Raw genomic sequence first — 8,135 nt, 5'->3', positions numbered from 1 at the left:
CGTGACTTTGCCTGTGTACACACATGTCACATTTATTTCACACGTAATTAACACATTTCAGGATTATTTTTACACATTTCACTTGTATCTCTAGCAAATTACGCGCTGTAGTTTCGTTTTCACGAATCTCAATCTTTATGACGTCATACTACTGAAGTATATGTCGTACAATGATATAATTATGCAGGTATATGTGAATACTGTCTGCAAAATGTCTCGCGAATACAGTTAGTAGTAAATAAGCAATAAATCGATACGTCATACCTGATGCTGCAGTTTTACTGTGTGAACAGCGAAAATGTAGTAAACGATAAACTTCCTTCTTTTCATTATTTTGTGTAGTGTTGTCAGAGAGAAAGTGTTTCGTAAAGGTTTGAAAATAAGTGTAAAATTTGTTGCAAGTCACTAAGTGCTCTCATTCTAACATATTGGGCGAAGAAAGACTGAGTATTTGCACATCGTCAGCTCCCCCCTCCCTTTGGTAGCTAGGTGGTTCTAAACCCTACATATTCCTCTTCATACACTAAGTGATATGTGTACGAAGCGTCGTTGAAATCGATCCAGTGGTTTAGGAGGCGTTGTGGAACATACATACATGCATGTATGCATGAATTTCTGTAGTATGTATGGAGTGAAGGTTTTCGTTTTACTGGCTATCACCCGAATGAATACCCACAATTCCGTACTTGGTTTCTACTTCGGCTGTCGGTGTCTCGTCTCCTTAGCGTTTGGCTCTCAGAGGAAGAGAGAGCGGCTGCGGTGTGGCCAACGTGACTGTCAGCTCTTCCCTCTACCGCTTCATGAGTGCGTTTCAGACGTGACGCAATGTCCATTCCAGGCTTCCCTGAGAACTGTGTTTCTTTGTCACACGAATCTGGGTTTGTAATTGGAGAGCGGAACGGATGATATCATCAACCACCTGACGTTGCGAACATTCATCGTGATAAGTAGGGCAACATGCGCGAACAGATAGCAGCATGACTAGAGAAAATTTTGAATCACGAAGCTGCCGAATATATATCCAATATATATTACGTTAGCTTCGCGCTATTATAAAAACACAAGCAATTCTGAATATAAGTGAAGATACTTGAATCAAGGTGGCAACGCCCTCCTCCTTGGCGGTTCACTTTAACTACATAAAGTCGGGTTATTCCAAAAGGTATGTTACAACTTCAGTGTCATATAACTCGACTTGTAATTAATTAAGAGGTACAAAGTAAAAGTAAAGTTTGTTTGATGCACCAACTCAAAAACGGTTTGTTATATGTAATGTAATGAATAAATGTTTTGCCTTTCCGGGTAACAAGAGCAACATAACTGAAAAAAAATTTTCTTTGTTGTTTCAGGGTGGTAGGAGCACCATAAATGAATCAAAGAAAAGGGTCTACACCGGAAAAGATGTCACACACCCTAGTTCATAGAAATCTCAGAAAGCCATACGGGAAACCACCACCCTCTCGGCCATTCATAAGAAAATGACGCATGAACTTCATGGAAAGGGGAGTGTGGGTTTGAAGCACCACGTAGGTAGGCCATGGAGAAGAGACAAAGACACGGGGAGAATTCGATAGATTTCCCGGCATTCTCCACATAAGTCTGATCGTAACATCAAAATACTACGAAAGCGTCTTCATCTGTTTAAAAGAACAGCACTATGGGACTCAACTTCTGAGGTCATCAGTCGCCTAGAACTTAGAACTAATTAAACCTAACTAACCTAAGGACAGCACACACATCCATGCCCGAGGCAGGATTCGAACCTGCGACCGTAGCAATCGCTCGGCTCCAGACTGTAGCGCCTAGAACCGCACGGCCACTCCGGCCGGCCACCTGTTTCCATACGGACTACAGCTGTTACTGCAAATCAGACATGATGATAAGCTAATGGTTTGTGATTTGAGGTCAAGAATAACTGCAGCTATTGAAACAGTTTTTGTTAGAACAGATTTCGACCAGCTTCGAATATCGACTAGATATTGTGCGTGCCACAAAGGGAGCGCATGTAGAACTTAATTAAGGAACCAGCATAAAAATTATTGAGTTAGTGCAGCAAATAAATTTCAACTTTTTCTCTAAGTAAATACAAGTTTGGAGATATAACATTGAAGTTGCGACGTACCAGTTGGGACACGTTGTATTATGTCTGAGACATTGCACTGAATTACATACCGTGTTTATCATATTAAGTCTACTATTTTGCCAATAAAAACAGGCTGTTGATCACAAGGATTCAAAAAGTAAAAACGGAAACATCTTATATTAATAGTGCTATGTATTAGAAATGAATAGTGCTGTTACCAGTTTCGAACAGACAGGTTCTTCATCAGAATCCTGTTCATGTTTTATAATTTCAGTTAGCTCATGCTAGATGCTGTACGTGATGCTTCTGTATGTGTGTGTTTTATTCTTTTTTAATTATGATCATCAACAGCCGTTCGACAAAAAAACTCTCAGTTCAGAAGCACTAACGGTGCCATTTGTTCTTAATAGATAACATTATTAACGCTGAATGGTTGCTATTTCTGCTTTCTATAAGAACTGAATCCTTACATACATTTGGCCGCCCTGTGTCAATTTTCAACAAACTGCCAAAATAAATGAGTACAATGTATCGTTAATAATGGAAAAAGATACCATCGACTGCGACTTTAAAGGGAGCACAGTTACACTGCAATATTGTACTTACACGTTGTTGCCGGCCGATGTGGCCGAGCGGTTCTAGGCGCTTCAGTCTGGAAGCGCGCGACTGCTATGGTCGCAGGTTCGAATCCTGCCTCGGGCGTGGATGTGTGTGATGTCCTTAGGTTAGTTAGGTTTAAGTAGTTCTAAGTTCTACGGGACTGATGACCTCAGATATTAAGTCCCATAGTGCTCAGAGCTATTTGAACCTTTTTTTTTTTTTTACACGTTGTTGTTGTTGTTGTTGTTGTGGTGGTGGTGGTGGTGGTGGTGGTGATCGTCGTCTTCGTCTTCGCCGTTGTCATCTTTATTCCAGCCTGCTTTGATGCAACTCCCCCCACTAGTGTGTCCTGTGCCAGCCTCTTCATCCTGCATATCCTACATATACACGCTTCCGTCCATTACCAGGTGGGTAGTGGGTGAATCAAATGGTTCAAATGGCTCTGAGCACTATGGGACTCAACTGCTGAGGTCATTAGTCCCCTAGAACTTGGAACTAGTTAAACCTAACTAACCTAAGGACATCACAAACATCCATGCCCGAGGCAGGATTCGAACCTGCGACTTTTTCTGCCTCTTTTTCTGACAAGGCCACTACGGCCTTGCGGTTCCAGACTGCAGCGCCTTTAACCGCACGGCCACTTCGGCCGGCAGTGGGTGAATCCTTTTTGCGTCAGGATGTGTCGTATCAGCCGATGGATTCTTCCAGTGAAGTTGTGCTATTTTTTTTTTCTCCAGTAAGATTCAGTGTCTCCTCGGCAGTTTATCGAATTAGCCAACTAATCCTTCCGTAGCATCAAATCTCCACGTTTCATTTCCGTTTATGACCGCACTACAGATGACATACTTGTTAACATTTAAATTTATGTTCAAATGCTTTCATTGCTACTGGCGTCTATATTTTGTCTCTTTTCTACTCCGAACACCCAGTTTCTGTGGTGTAGTGGCTATCACATTCGCCTAAGACGCAGAAGGTCCCCAGTTCGATCCCGGGCGGAAATAGAGTATTTATCTTCATGTACTACACTCTTTCCCGTCCCCAAATACAGATATGAAAATATCTTACGAAATGTGAAGTGACTGTGCATCAATTTAATGGCCACGTATTGGGGGGGGGGTTGAAAGGTGCTTTCAAGACAAACTGCATTAGTTGCAAGGCCACAAAGTACAGACGACATAATAAAGAGTGCTTCTATAGTTACGATGTATGAAGAAACATGTTAATGTACACGAAGCTTTACAGAAAACTTGAGGCCTTGTAATGCGAAGTATACGTAGACAAGACAGTGAAAATGCGCTGTTTCTATGTGCTTCGCGGTGTCAGTTGTTTCTCTGTAAACATCGATATGCATCATACGACCGTTCTCACGTTTTCAAGCTGTTGAAATACACTAAAATGACATAAAAATACCATTTTTTTCAGGATCTCAGTAGATAGCATTACTATGATTAACTAATGTCTTTTTTCATTAATTGTGTTGTAGATGAAAGTGGGCTTCAGCATTTTACAACCATCTTGGCCACGAGTGACTAGCCCTACACTTAATTCGTTATGTGATTTCATGTGAAACATCTCATATCTTTTCCGAAACTTTGGAGATCTTCTAGTCTTCCTCACTTATGAACCATTAGGCTAATGGCATCAATTTGTTGTAGAATCGTAGAACATACTCTGAGCTCAAACGTAATGAGACACCTCGAACAGAATGACCTTCTCCATGGCACCCAGCATGGATTCCGAAAATGTCGATCACGTGAAACCCAACATGCACTTTTCTCAGGTGACTTATTGAAAGCTTTGGACCAAGGCAATCAGGTAGATGCAGTATTTCTTGATTCCCGAAAAGCATTTGACTGGGTACTACATCTACGCTAACTATCAAAAGTACAGTCGTATAGGATATCAAGCGAAATTTATGACTGAACTGAGGATTCTGTGGTAGGGAAGACGCAGCAAGTTATCTTGGATGGAGAGCCATTGACAGATGTAGAAGTACCTTCGGCTGTGCGGGGGGAAATGGGGAAGTGTATTGAGATCCTCGTTGTTCAAGTTGTGTTTTACTGACCTTGTAGACAATATTAATAGTAGCCTCAGACTTTTTGCAGATGATGCAGTCATCTATAATGAAGTACAATGTGTAAATATTCAGTTAGATCTTTATAAGATTTCAAAGTGGTGCAAAGATAGACAGCTTGCTTTAAATATTCAGAAATGTAAAACTGTCCATTTCACGAAACGAAAAAACGTAGTTTCCTATGACTATAGTATCTGTGAGACACGGTTGGAATCGGTCAACTCATACAAATACCTGGATGGAACACACTTCGTAGTCATATGAAATGGAATGACCACATAGGCTTAGTCATCGGTAAAGCAGATGAACGAGTTAGGTTTGTTGGTAGAGTACTAGGGAAATGCAATCAGTCAACAAAAGAGATTGCTTACAAACCATACGCGCGACCCATCCTAGAATATTGCTCTAGTGTGTGGGACCCTTACAAAAACGGACTAACAGGAGATATTGAACGTATAGAGAAAAGGACAGCAAGAATAGTCACAGGTTTGTTTGATCCATGGGAGAGTGTCACACAGGTATTGAAGAAGCTGAACAGGCAACTTCTTGAAGATAGACACAAACTATCCCGAGGAAGCCTGCTTACAATGTTTCAACAACTGGCTTTAAACTTCCTGGCAGATTAAAACTGTGTGCCCGACCGAGACTCGAACTCGGGACCTTTGCCTTTCGCGGGCAAGTGCTCTACCACCTGAGCTACCGAAGCACGACTCACGCCCGGTACTCACAGCTTTACTTCTGCCAGTATCTCGCGAAAGGCAAAGGTCTCGAGTTCGAGTCTCGGTCGGGCACACAGTTTTAATCTGCCAGGAAGTTTCATATCAGCGCACACTCCGCTGCAGAGTGAAAATCTCATTCTGGAAACTGGTTTTAAATTATGACTCCAAGATAATACTTTAACCCCCCTACGTATTGCTCCCATAGCAATCGTGGGGACAAGATCAGAAAATGTCAAAGTTGATTAATATATGGCGCTGTATGTGTCAGAATACGTAAATGAAAACACTTGTCATGCCCACGACCCATTGAAGTTGGTGTAAATACGCTCTTCCTCCTTTCGCGTCTTCGACGATCGCCATGACTGCCTCAATGCAGGGTCGCTCTCTGCTTGTAAAGCTGTATTACGAGAATGATGACCCTGCACACGTCACTCTGCAAAAGTTCCGGACACTGAAGGGTTTGAAAAAAGGCGTTGGGCCGATGACTGCATAGGTCTGGAGATAATGATACGCAAATTCGAAAAAACGGGTTCTTTTGGTGTGCAACCGGTTAGAGGGAGGAAACGAATTGATTCGACGTCAGTGGAAGCAGTGGCCACAGCAATGCAGGAGGAGATAAGTGGTGGTGTGTAAATATGTAGTGCACGGAGAATACCCGTGAGCACGGTGCGTAAAGTCCTATGAAACATCTTTCTTTGATATCCATTCGAAATTATCCGTGTGCACAAGTTGCTTCCTGTTGACCTGCCAGTAAGAGAGATCTCTGCTTTAGAATTTCTTGCTCGCATGGAAGTGGACAATCATTGGCCGTGGAAGATTTTGTGGACGAACGAAACCCACTTCCATCTGAAAGGATATGTCAATATACAGAATTGTCGAATATGAATAACGGAAAATCCACACGCAAATCAACCTGTACCACTTCATCCTAAAAAGGTCACTGTGTGGTGCGGGTTTACGGCATCATTTATCATAGGGCCATATTTTTTCGAAGAGACAGGTGCCTCCGGTCCTGTTACCTGTACCGTCACTGGTAAGCACGACTCACGCCCGGTTCTCAAAGCTTTACTTCTGCCAGTATCTCGTCTCCTACCTTCCAAACTTTACAGAAGCTCTCCTGCGAACCTTGCAGAACTAGCACTCCTGAAAGAAAGGATATTGCGGAGACATGGCTTAGCCACAGCCTGGGGGTTGTTTCCAGAATGAGATTTTCACTCTGCAGCGGAGTGTGTGCTGATATGGAGCTTCTGTAAAGTTTGGAAGGTAGGAGACGAGATACTGGCAGAAGTAAAGCTGTGAGGACCGGGCGTGAGTCGTGCTTCGGTTGCTCAGATTGGAGAGCACTTGCCCGCGAAAGGCAAAGGTCCCGAGCTCGAGTCTCGGTCGGGCACACAGTTTTAATCTGCCAGGAAGTTTCATATCAGCGCACACTCCGCTGCAGAGTGAAAATCTCATTCTGGAACCAATTTCATGTTAACTGTTTACCATCAATCAGACGAATACCGGTACTGAATACTAAAATAAGATCTCCGCCCCTTCCTTCCATGACTCTTGTTACGCATCTGCATTCGTGCTGCGCGAGCCACCATATTTACTACAGTGTGTGGCGGACGGTACTTAATACAGGAGTGTAATCTTCCCCCGTTTTTAATTAAGCTCCGTCTGGCGATTTCAACGTCAAAGAACACTCGGATCATACATTCTCTTCTATATCGTAACCATAGAAACACTCATTATTTTGCCGCGTGATCGTTTCGCAGAACCGTTTCAGATTTATAATTTCTGCATTTGGGGAGTAGAAAGAGTGCGATAGACGAAGGTAAAAATTATGTTTCCGCCCGGGATCGAACCGGGGACCTTCCGCGTGTTAGGCGGATGTGATAACCACTACACCACGGAAACAACTAGATCAGCTTACTTCAAATGGAGCATGTGTAGTACGCTTATGCATCGTACTAACAAAACAGTAGTGTAAGATTTTTTTTCGTATTTAGCACCTATTTTTAACTAACTATTCTTTCTCAGTAGTAGATCTCAGCTATGGGTGGACGGAAGAACAGATGACGGGACTCACTTATCTTGTGAGCAAACAGTCTACGGTCCATGTCCCGTGCTGGCGGATACGCTTCGTTGGTAAGCGTGTGGGTCGCCAGATTCCTCGCCGGTTATAACAGCACGCAAACAGCTGAGTGACACACACCACGCCACGCCGGCTGGCTGACACACAGTCATTCCCCACTTCTCGTTTTTCCTCTTCAGCTCCGGTTCAGCGCGCTCTCACACATGTCCAACTGTTCGCTCGTCGGACACTTCCGCGATTATTACTGCTCGTGGCTGAAGCAGTGACTACATACATCTGGCTTTAATTACAGGCAAATACAAGACTAATATACACCGTGAATTGAAAAGAAAAAAAAGAAAAACTGGGTTACCGATGATGAGTTGCGGCAGCGTTAGGGCTTGAAAAAACTAGATGTTTTACCTGAGGCAGACCAAGGTATATGTACCTTGAGGTAGACATGATCAAGAAACCCTGCAACAGAAATGCGACTACAAATGCTTAATAAGAAAGGAAACATTAGGTTCACGATGTTTAGGTTTAGGATGATTAGGTTGACGATGTCCTTAGTGACAGAGTTCAAGCTCGAATAGGAACAGG

The 8,135-nt window shown here is 43.0% G+C and overlaps 1 non-coding gene across 1 annotated transcript; it reads right to left on the bottom strand.

Annotated features, from left to right (window-relative positions):
• Positions 1–7,305: 7,305 nt before the first annotated feature.
• Trnav-aac (transfer RNA valine (anticodon AAC)) lies at positions 7,306–7,378 on the bottom strand. Its single transcript has one exon. It is a non-coding gene; the product is annotated as a tRNA-Val (tRNA).
• Between the last annotated feature and the right edge of the window lie 757 nt (positions 7,379–8,135).

Source organism: Schistocerca nitens, chromosome 2 (genome assembly GCF_023898315.1).
Source record: "Schistocerca nitens isolate TAMUIC-IGC-003100 chromosome 2, iqSchNite1.1, whole genome shotgun sequence".
In the NCBI taxonomy this organism is placed as follows: Eukaryota; Metazoa; Arthropoda; class Insecta; order Orthoptera; family Acrididae; genus Schistocerca; species Schistocerca nitens.
The sequence above is the reverse complement of the archived record's forward strand: the minus strand, read 5'-3'. Positions and strand labels throughout refer to the sequence as shown.